Below are 11,363 nucleotides of genomic sequence, written 5' to 3' on the forward strand. Positions count from 1 at the left end.
TATGATTAAAAAAGATATGGAAGGTCATTACTTCCTGATTAAAGGCAGTATAGACAATGAGGAAATAACATTGCTCAATATGTATGCACCAAATGGTATAGCAACCAGATTCATAGAGAAACTGGCAGAGCTCAAGAAGGAAATAGATAGTAAAACCATATTAGTGGGAGATCTAAATATCCCTCTTTCAGATCTAGATAAATCAAACCAAAAAATAAATAAGAAAGAGGTAAGAGAGATGAATGACGTCCTAGAATAATTAGATTTAATAGATATGTGGAGAAAAATAAATAGGAACAAAAAGGAATACACTTTCTTTTCAGCTGCACATGGTACATTGACAAAGATTGACCATGTAATAGGACATAGAAACATTGTAAACAAATGCAAAAGAGCAGAAATAATAAATGTAACCTTCTCAGACCATAATGCAATAAAAATAATAATTAGTAAGGGCACCTGGGCAGGCAAATCAAAAACTAATTGGAAACTTAAAAATATGATTCTCCAAAACCAGCTAGTAAATGCTTACAAAACAAGGAAGAAATATGCATAAAGGTCTGGGCAAGAGAACAGACATTTATTAAACATCATTTCATACCTAATGGCTTATAAATATTATTTCATTTTATCCTCCCAATAATCTATGAGCTAAGTGCTATATTAATCCCATTTGACAATGTAGTTAACTGAAGCAGTTTAATACTCACTCAGGACCACACAGCTAATATGTTATACTACACTTGAATTTGGGTCTTCCTGACTCCAAGCTTAGCTTTCTCTCCACACAACCACATAGCAGCCTGTTGGAGTGGCTGTCAAAGCAGGAATTAAATAGAAAATAAGCTTCCTTTATCTGCCTAAAACCTCAGTGCCTCTTAAAGGTTGGTATTCCATTCTATTGCTGTCTTAGGTTCCCAGTGGAGTATGCAGTGAGAGTTGCTGTCCTGGATTCAGGAAGAACCCTTTGGAGGGGGAGGCTGCCTGCTGCTTTGATTGTTTCCCTTGCCCAGAAGGGGAGATTTCCAGTCAAATGGGTGAGTTTCTGCAGGGTCTTACACCCTTCTTAAGATCACTGATATAGAAAATAACTAACAGATTATTCTTATACAGTTACCTACAACCACCAAGAACATCATTAAATCAGAGATCATCTGAGACCTATGAAAACCAGAGGAATATCTGAAATAAACACTTACAGTATCCTACTACATGATGAGAATTGTAATCCACAGAGAAAAAAATATTATTTTCTATCTAGTTTCTTTAACATACTTGGTCTAATTTTGAATACAGTTGGTGTCTTTGGCTGACTGAATGTCCTCTATAGCTCTGGTTTATAATGTGCATAAGAGAGGGTTTTAATACTCGTGAGTGTAAAAAAATAATTCTCATCTTCCACTCTTTCTTTAGCTTATGGGTCTGTTATCAGAGGAACATCTGTTCATAAAGAATCAAATTCCAAATCCTATCAGAGTATTCAGAGATCATGTTTTTGACTTTATTTCACACATGAAACAGCAATACATGATTCTTCAAGGTTCCCCATGGGCCACCCAAAGACTAATACCCATAGAAGAGGGCTACCTATATCCCTTAATTATAAGTTTAACATTTTTCCCCTCTGCCTAATTGTTTATCTCCCATATCAATACAGATCCACAGAATGACATAGAAGATTCAAACTTGCTAGAAAATCCTAAAAGCAATAGGATTCTAATTTTTGGACATTTTAACCAACATAAAAGAAGGTTGTTATAGGGCAAATTGCTAGGAATGGCCCTGTGACTTCACTGGTAAAGGAAACTATTACATCAGGAACTACCTGTACCAATTATGGTCAACATCTTATCTCAAATTTATTTTCTTAAAGTTTCCTAGAGCATTGAAAGGTTGAGTGACTTCCAGAGGATTACCAAAGCATATATATCAGAGGTAGAACTTGAACCCAGGTCTTTCTACCTTTCCAATCAGCTCTCCATCAGTTACACCAGATTGCCCCTGGAGTTACATCAGAAAGTGAATCAACTCAGAAGAATGAGAAATGTTGCAATAAGGGCAGAGCCAAGGTAATGGAGCAAGTAGCACAGAGAACTGAAACTGCTTTGAGAATCCTCTCCAAACAAGCTTAAAATGTAACCTCAAAAGAAATACTGGAGTGACAGCACTGACAAGAGAATGGAGTTAAATAACTCTAGGGAAAAGAAAGCCAACAAAAGCAAGCATAGTTCCACAGTGCCAGAGAGGGTTTTTGAAATGCTATTTCAGGGGTGGACTTCAAAAAGATCTCATAGATCTAAAACAGCTGGTTAAAATATGATCAATTCAATATTCCAAAAACAAATGAAAAAATATTCAGTGATTCAATGAGAATCTGGTTTTAAACAGTCTGAATAAACAAAAATGTTATTTTACTTTTTTCTTTTTAATATTGATTTTTCACTATTTTTCCATGGTTACATTATTCATTTTCTCTCTCTCCCCTCTTCCCTGCCCCTTCCAGGAGCTGACTAGACTTTTCATTGGCTTATGCATGTATTATCTTAATACTTATTTCTATATTATTCATTTATTTAATAGAGTAATCTTTTAAAACTAAAATCTAAAATCCTCTACCCATATAAACTAGTCATAAATCATATGTTTTTCTTCATTGTTTCTACTCCCACAGTTCTTTCTCTCAATGTGGACTACATTCTTTCTCATCAGTCCCTCAGGATTGTTCTGGATCACTGCATTGCTTGTAGTAGAAAAGTTAATCACCTTTGATTGTCTCACAAAGTCTTAGTTTCTGTGTACAGAGGTTCTGCTCATTTCACTCTATATCAGTTCATGGAGGTCTTCCCAGTTTTTATAGAAATCAGAGTTCATCATTCCTTCTAACAAAATAATATTCCATCAACATCCTAAACCACAATTATAAAAACAGATATTACAGGCTTGTTCAATTCATTGTTAAACATATTAGGAAATAGGACCAATTTCCTGATGGTTAAAAAGAGGACTACTTACAAAATAAAAGATTTCTCTACAACAATTCTGCCAGTAATTTAATAAATTACCAATGAATCAATAGCCACTAAATATGTGACAGTCCTGGTGGCAAATGACAGATACATAGACCAAAAAAAAAAAAAAGGCCCAGGTTGTCTGAGGCAGAATGTGGCTGAGGATCCCTCAGATAGGGGTGTGGGAATGGAAGAAAGACAAAGTTAGGGGTCAGAACAACCTCAGGTGCTGATGGCAGCTGAAGGCAAGTTTATTAAGGCGTGCATGGGTATATGTGGACAAAAACCGCAAAGGAATGATACTTGTCAGCAGGAGTTTTTTCTGCAAGAACAACAGCTAGGGTAAGGGTGACAGGAAAACTGTATTTTATGCCAAGTATACATTTTTCCTGAAGACAGGGAAGTGGGTAGCAGGATTGAGCAAAGGAGTCAAGGGAAAGGCTGGCAGACTCCAAGAGGAGGATCATGAGGGACTTTCTGACCTTTGTCCTAGTGGACCCTGAAGCCTTCGTCCCTGACATAGGACCAATTTTCTGATGTTTAAAAAGAGAATCATCTCAAATATACGAGGAGTTAAAACAATTGTATAAAAAAATCAAGCCATTCCCCAAATGATAAATGGACATGAGACATGAATAGGCAATTTTCAGATAAAGAAATCAAAAGTATTAATAAGTACACGAGAAAGTGTTCTAAATCTCTAATAATTAGAGATATGCAAATCAAAACAACTCTGAGGTATCACCTTAAACCTAGCAGATTGCCTAGCAGAGTGTCTGCTCACTTCCACCTCCACAAAATAACTGTCTCCAACCATTCTCAACTGCTCCTCACCCAAAGTTCTCCAGGGGGGTCCCCTGGAATTCTGGGTGAGGCTATCCCTGTACCTTTGCAGGGATTCCATGCTTTACATCTGCACACAACAATCACCTAACACCTAGCAGATTGCCTAAAATGAAAGCAGGGGAGAGTAATGAATACTGGAGGGGATGTGGCAAAATTAGGACACTAATGCATTGCTGGTGGAGTTGTGAACTGATCCAACCATTCTGGATGGTAATTTGGAACTATGCTCAAAGGGCTATAAAAGAATGATCCAGCCATACCATTGCTGGGTTTGTACCCCAAAGAGATCATAGATAAACAGACTTGTACAAAAATATTTATAGCCGCGCTTTTTGTGGTGGCAAAAAAACTGGAAAAGGAGGGTATGTCCTTCAATTGGGGAATGGCTGAATAAATTGTGGTATATGCTGGTGATGGAATACTATTGTGCTCAAAGGAATAATAAACTGGAGGAATTCCATGTGAACTGGAAAGACCTCCATGAATTGATGCAGAGTGAAAGGTGCAGAGCCAGAAGAACATTTTACACAGAGACCAATAGACTGTGGTAAAATAGAATGTAATGGACTTCTGTACTAGCAGCAATGCAATGATCCAGGACAATTCTGGGGGATTTATGGAAAAGAACACTGCCCACATTCAGAGGAAGACCTGCAGGAGTAGAAACACAGAAGAAAAGCAGCTGCTTGAACACATGGGTTGAGGCAGACATAATTCGGGATTTTAATTCGAAACTACCACACCAGTGCAATGATCAACAATTTGGAAATAGGTCTTGATCAATGACACATGTTAAAACCAGTGGAAATGTACATTGGCCAGGGGTAGGGGAGGGTGAGGGGTGAAGGGGAAAGTAGGAGCATGAATCATGTAATCATGTTAACTTTTCTAAAAAATGAATATTAATAAATGTTAAAAAATAAAAAATAACAACAAAAAAGTTTAATAATTTCATGTATGTGAATATTAAAAAAAAAGAGGATCATTTACTAAATAAAAGATTTCTCTACAAAAAATCTGAAGAAATTCAATAAATTATCAATCAATTGATAGCTACTATGTCACAGTCCTGGTGGCAAATGGCACAGATTCAAAGGAAAAAAATAATTCCTGCAATGAGATTTTCTATTGCAGTGGAGTTGAAAGCATGAATATACATATACAGTATAGACATCTACAAATTCCATGAAAATGTATACAAATTCATTGTCAAAAAGGATGCACGGGACTTGAAACAACAGGAAGTCTAATGCAAGCAATCCTAAGTTAGAATTGTTGTTAACAAGGCAACAGACACAGAAACAATGTTTACATTTGCTGTCAAAGGAATTCAATTTCTAAGTTCATCATACTAAGAAAATAAATTAAAAGGAACAAGTAGCATCAGTTAAGTAAAACAAATACAGAGAATCATTATGCTCTAGGACCAGCCAATAATAATGGAAATGAATAGAGTGGGTCAAGACTTAAATGCCATGAAATTTAACCATGACACTTTCTCTTAAGTATTTTGAGTCCAAGAGAGACAAAAGAAATTGGTGCAGTTATCAGGACAATATCCTATATCTCAGCATTTAGATAATTCTTTCAATCCAATATTGAACCCTTATTTGTCTCTTACAGATGCAGAGCACTGTAAGAAGTGCCCAGAGGAAAAATATCCAAATAAGCAGAGAGATCTCTGCCTCCCCAAGATGGTGACCTTCCTGAATATGAAAGAACCGTTGGGAATGACTTTGACCATTGTGGCTATTTCCTTCTCTTTCCTGACTGCTCTGGTTCTATGGGTCTTTGTCAAGTTCCGAGACACTCCCATTGTCAAAGCCAATAACAGAACTCTTAGTTATACTCTCCTCATCTCCCTGATCTTCTGTTTCCTCTGCTCCTTGCTCTTCATAGGCCATCCTACCACTACCACCTGTCTCTTACAACAAACTGTATTTGGAGTTGTATTCACAGTGGCTGTTTCCTCCATTTTAGCTAAAACCATAATAGTCATTCTGGCTTTCAGGGGCATAAGGCCAGGGAGCAGGATCCAGATGTTCCTACATCCTAGAGTGTCCAATTATGTTGTTCTCATCTGCTCAGGGATTCAAATGATTTTCTGTGGTGTCTGGTTGGGAACCTCTCCCCCCTTTCCAGAGGCAGACACACACTCTGAATATGGCCACATAATCATTCGATGTAATGAAGGCTCTGCCTTTGCATTTTACTGTGTCCTGGGCTACATGGGCTTTCTGGCCCTGGGAAGCTTTACAGTAGCTTTTCTGGCCAGGAACCTGCCAGATACCTTCAATGAAGCCAAGTTCATCACTTTCAGCATGTTAGTGTTTTGCAGTGTCTGGGCCTCTTTTCTCCCCACATATCAAAGTGCCAAAGGGAAAGCCATGGTGACTGTAGAGATCTTCGCTATCTTGGCCTCCAGTGCTGGGTTACTGGGGTGCATTTTTATTCCCAAATGTTATGTGATTCTCCTGATGTCAGATAGAAATACTCAGAACAGATCAAGAATAAAAAGGATTCAAGGGGCAAGATTTTCTTCTAGACAGTGAACTTATATTTACAGTTTTAAGAATAAGTATTTGAAGAATAATACACATTAATCTGACATAATCATACTTTTGATTTCAGTGTTGTTTGAACCCTAATTTGTATTTATGTGACACTGATTACTTTTTTCAAAATCCAGTCACATGAAAACCTGGATTCCTAGAGTGCAAAGACTACTGATGTTTTACTAATGCTATCCACCTCTAGAGAAAGAACAATTGGATTATGAATGCAGATGAAAACATATTTTTCACTTTTTTATTTGGGTATATGATTTGAGGTTTTGGTTATATCAGAATTCTCACTTACAAAAATGAATAATATGGAAATAAGTTTTGCGTGATAATATAATGTAGAACTCAGAATGAGTTGCTTGTCAACTCCAAGGGAGGAGAGGAAAAAAGGGAGAGAGACAACATGAAGTCTATAACTTCGGAAAACTTATGTGGAAATTGTAAGTAAAATAAAATAAAGACATAGACATTTTAAGAAAAAGTGAGAAAGGAAGGAAGGAAGGAAGGAAGGAAGGAAGGAAGGAAGGAAGGAAGGAAGGAAGGAAGGAAGGAGAAGAGGAAAGAAGGAAGGGAGGAAGGGAGTAAAGGAGGGAGGGAGAAAGGATGGAGGAAGGGAGGAAACAACAAAGGAAGAAAAGAGAAAAAAAATGTTGCTAATAATTTTGCTGGACACTGCAACCAAAAGTAGGAAATCTGTAAGCTCAGATTTTCAGAATATTTGAAGTTCTCAGCATCATCCCTTGCACAGTGGAGAAGTTATAAGGAAGGCCTCCCATCTCCCAATCACAATGTCAAGTCTCATTAAGTTTTACTTTTTTCATTTTCAAATAAAATTATTGAAATCCCAAAACTTTGTTCAGCTATTTCTTGTTCCACTGGATATAACTTCTTCTTTTCAGTCAACCTCAAAGTATCTTCTTTATGGATCATCTGCTTTCATCCAAGGACCCAAAAACCCAAGAATACTTTAAAATGGATAACAGCATTTTGTACAAATTTGTATATAATTAATTTATTCGGCCAATGTGTTTTTAGCTATTTATAATTAAGTAGAGGTGGGGTAGAGCAATATATAATATTGATTCTAAGATGAAAGGTAGAGGATTTTTCTTCAAAACCTTTCCTTCTTCTTAGATTTGATACAGCTATTGGTTCCAAGGTAGAAGGGTGATAAGGACTAGGCAACTGGGGTTAATAACTTGCCCAGGGGCATACAGATATGAAGTGTCTGAGGCCTGATTTGAACTCCAGTCCTCCTAACTTCAGGCATGAACACTATCTCCAGAGTCAAAAACTGCTCACACAATTAATTTCTGATATATTTTCCCATAGAATCTACCTTCTTTAATGGTCCTCTCCTAATATACTTGACATTGATTCTTCTGTTCTCATATTTTGTTCTTATTTTGCCATATAAATAAATGAATGAAAAATTGTTAAGTGTATACTGTGTGCTGGGCACTATTTTAAGTGTCGTGGGTACACAGAAAGAAGCAATATAGCCCCTATGCTTATGAACTTACATTTTTATCAAAGAAGAGTAAAAATAAGGAAGGAAGTTGTGGAGCTATTTTGGTTTGCAAGACCCAAGGACAGTGTATGAGAGCATTGGGCTATTGATGGTTTATTCTTTTCTGCAGTGGTAATATTATTCTGATTACTGTTTCCAGAGATAAAAATAGCAAACAAAGAATTGGGTTTAGGGAGCAACATAAATATTCTAGAGATTCAGTATTATATGTCGCTGAGCTAAATTTGGGCAACTGTCATTAATCAGGAGTTATGAACTTCAAGATGGAAAGTGGAGGACTAGGTTCGAGGTAGAGAAAAGAGCAAGGCTGAAAATTAGTTTTACCACACCCCAGTGAAGTGACTCTCTGTCCAGACTGCATATACTTCTTTAGCCAACATCTTCACCAAGAACTCATCAAGTCTGACTTGGATTACAGAAATACCTTTCTGCTAATCTCATTGGTACACCTGCAAGATATCTGCAAGTGTCATTTCCTTTAATAAACATTTTCATCTCCTTCCATTCTTGCTAAGGAATTCAAACAACTTTGTACTACCTTTTCTCCTTTGGCCCAAATTTTCAACCTAGGTTTTCTAACTGGTAGCACCCAAATATAAATGTTTTCACTGTCTAAATGCATTCAGGATGATAATGAGTAAAATAGGATCATAGAAACTTAACATAGAAAAATGTCACTCAGGATCCAGAAAATAAAGACTGTACTTTTCGTAGGTATTTTATTTTATATTTATTTATATTATCAATTACATTTAATAACAAATTTCCATGTTTTCCAAAGGTATATAATCCAAATTGTTTTTCTCCCTCTCAATTCTCCCCCTTCCTGGAGCTGGAAAGCAATTTGATCTGGGTTATATTGGTATTGTCACGCAAAATACATTTCCATATTGTTAATTTTTGTGAGAAAATAATTATATAAAACTCAGGACCAAAATAAAAACCCAAATAAACTAAAATGAAAAATCACATACTTTGATATGCATTTTGACTCAAATGACTCTTTCCCTGGAGAAAGACAGCATTTTTTCTCTTAAGTCCCTCAGAATTTTCCTGAATCATTGTATTACTGTATTACAAATCTAAAAAGATTATATGTTGGGAGATGAATAACAAATTTCATATCTGTAGATCAGAGATAATATTTTTCAAGGCAAAAATCATAAGTCAATGGCTTAGATGACCATGGAATAAGACAAAAATAAAGACACATTTGGTGACTTATGTGAAGTGAGTTTAACTATTTAGACCAAATGTAAAAATCAAAACCATGTGAAAAGGACAAAATTAAACCTATTCAACTCTCTTTTTTTGTTCTCTTTGTCTTACAACAGAAATGATCCTTGATTTATACATCTTTTTTTTTATAATAAGAAGGAAATAGCTCACTAAAATGTTTGATATTTCAGATAAACACATAGGATTTCATAAATCATGTGATAAAAAGATGGAAGATTAGCCATTCTATCTGGTTCTTGAAGGCCCTCAAACCTCTCCAGAATAAGAATTTTGTTCAAGAAATGAGAGTAATTTCAGCTGCCTCCATGGTTAAAGACTCAAAAAATGTTCATAAACCCCAAAGCAGAAAAACTGTCAAAAAATAGGGCTAATCTCAACTCCCTAATATGTTTACTCAGCCTGTTCTCTCCTCATATTTGTATGCTCTAGGATCCAAAAAGTATGGCAAGAGAATGGATAGAGGGAAAAGGGTCAGGAAATGTGTCTGTGCTTTAAATAGAACAATTCTATACACCAACTCTCCTTTTCTCTCAATGCCTCTGGAACCCAAATTTTGTAGAGAAGAAATTTGTTCAAGCTTTGGTAGGAGAGTGACACCATAGTGAGCTGCAAGACCAGAGAACCAAGGAACATAGAAAACTGTACAAGGATGGCTTGTGGCACTGTACTAAGCCTAAAAAATTGACCACTTTTACCTGAGACCATTTCTGTCCTTCCAAAATTCATTTGGGGCTTAAACCTAGACAGATGAAATTCTAATTCCAGTACAGGAGGAGAGATGAATTTTAGACCCCCCTTGTGCCCTCAGTGAGACCTATCCTTAAAAAGGCAATTCAACAGGGGAAAATAAGGGGAAATGGTTGAAATATCCAAAGAGTTCAAGAGAAGAAACATCAGGTAAAGACCATGAGCACATGTAGATCAACAGAGAAGACAATAATAGCAAAAGGGGAAAACGGACACATCTGGTAAAAGAGTGCTGGAAGTCAGCCAGCAGTGTCCAGTTATCTTGAGAGGTGTGATGGTTTAGCCCAAACAGAGGAAGAGAGAGCGGAGACACAGTGGATTTCTGGAAGCTGTTCTCTCAGACTTCCTGCAAATCTTCATTTTTATACCTTTCTCTCACAGTCATACAAATGCTGGGAAATTTTACATTTCAAATGCAAAACAGAGAAAAACTCAAGGTTATACTGATTTAGCTGGCACACCTAACAAATTTCTACAAAATCCTACATATAGATTAAACTGAGACTAAACATGCCTCAAGGCTACCAAAACTTGACTTTATATAAGTTTTATTTTTATAAGAACCTTCAACATTTTTCAAAAGTGGATTAGATCACTCTTTGCATATGATATGGTGGTCTACTTAAAAAATCCTAGAGAATCAACTAAGAAGCTTGTAGAAATAATCAACAACTTTAGCAAAGTTGCAGGATACAAAATAAATGCACATAAATCATCAGCATCTCTATACATTTCCAACACACTAGAGCAGCAAGAAGTAGAAAGAGAAACACCATTTAAAATCACCCTAGACAATATAAAATACTTGGGAATCTATCTACCAAAACAAACACAGCAATTATATGAAAAAACTACAAACACTTTCCAAACAAATAAAACTGGATCTAAACAATTGGAAAGCCATTGATTGCTCATGGGTAGGATGAGCTAACATAATAAAAATGACAATTCTACCCAAATTAATTTACCTATTTAGCGCCATACCTCTCAAGCTACCAAAAAACTTCTTTACTGAATTAGAAAAAAACTATAACAAATTTCATTTGGAATAACAAAAGATCAAGAATTTCAAGGGAAATAATGAAAAAAATGTGAAGGAAGGGGGCCTAGCAGTACCAGATATTAAACTATACTATAAAGCAGCAGTCATCAAAACAATATGATACTGGCTAAGAGACAGAGAGGAGGATCAATGGAATAGACTTGGGGTAAATGACATCAGCAAGACAGTGTATGATAAACCCAAAGAGCCCAACTTTTGGGACATGAATCCACTATTTGACAAAAACTGCTGGGAAATTTGGAAAACAATATGGGAGAGATTAGGTCTAGATCAACATCTCACACCCTACACCAAGATAAATTCAGAATGGGTGAATGACTTGAATATAAAGAGGGAAACTATAAACAAGTTAAGTGAACACAGAA

At 36.2% G+C, this 11,363-nt stretch overlaps 1 pseudogene; it reads left to right on the plus strand.

Annotated features, from left to right (window-relative positions):
• LOC123256757 overlaps positions 1 to 6,399 on the plus strand; it is a 71,020-nt pseudogene extending 64,621 nt beyond the window's left edge.
• The last annotated feature ends 4,964 nt before the right edge of the window (positions 6,400 to 11,363 follow it).

Source organism: Gracilinanus agilis, chromosome 1, assembly GCF_016433145.1.
Source record: "Gracilinanus agilis isolate LMUSP501 chromosome 1, AgileGrace, whole genome shotgun sequence".
Lineage (NCBI taxonomy): Eukaryota > Metazoa > Chordata > Mammalia > Didelphimorphia > Didelphidae > Gracilinanus > Gracilinanus agilis.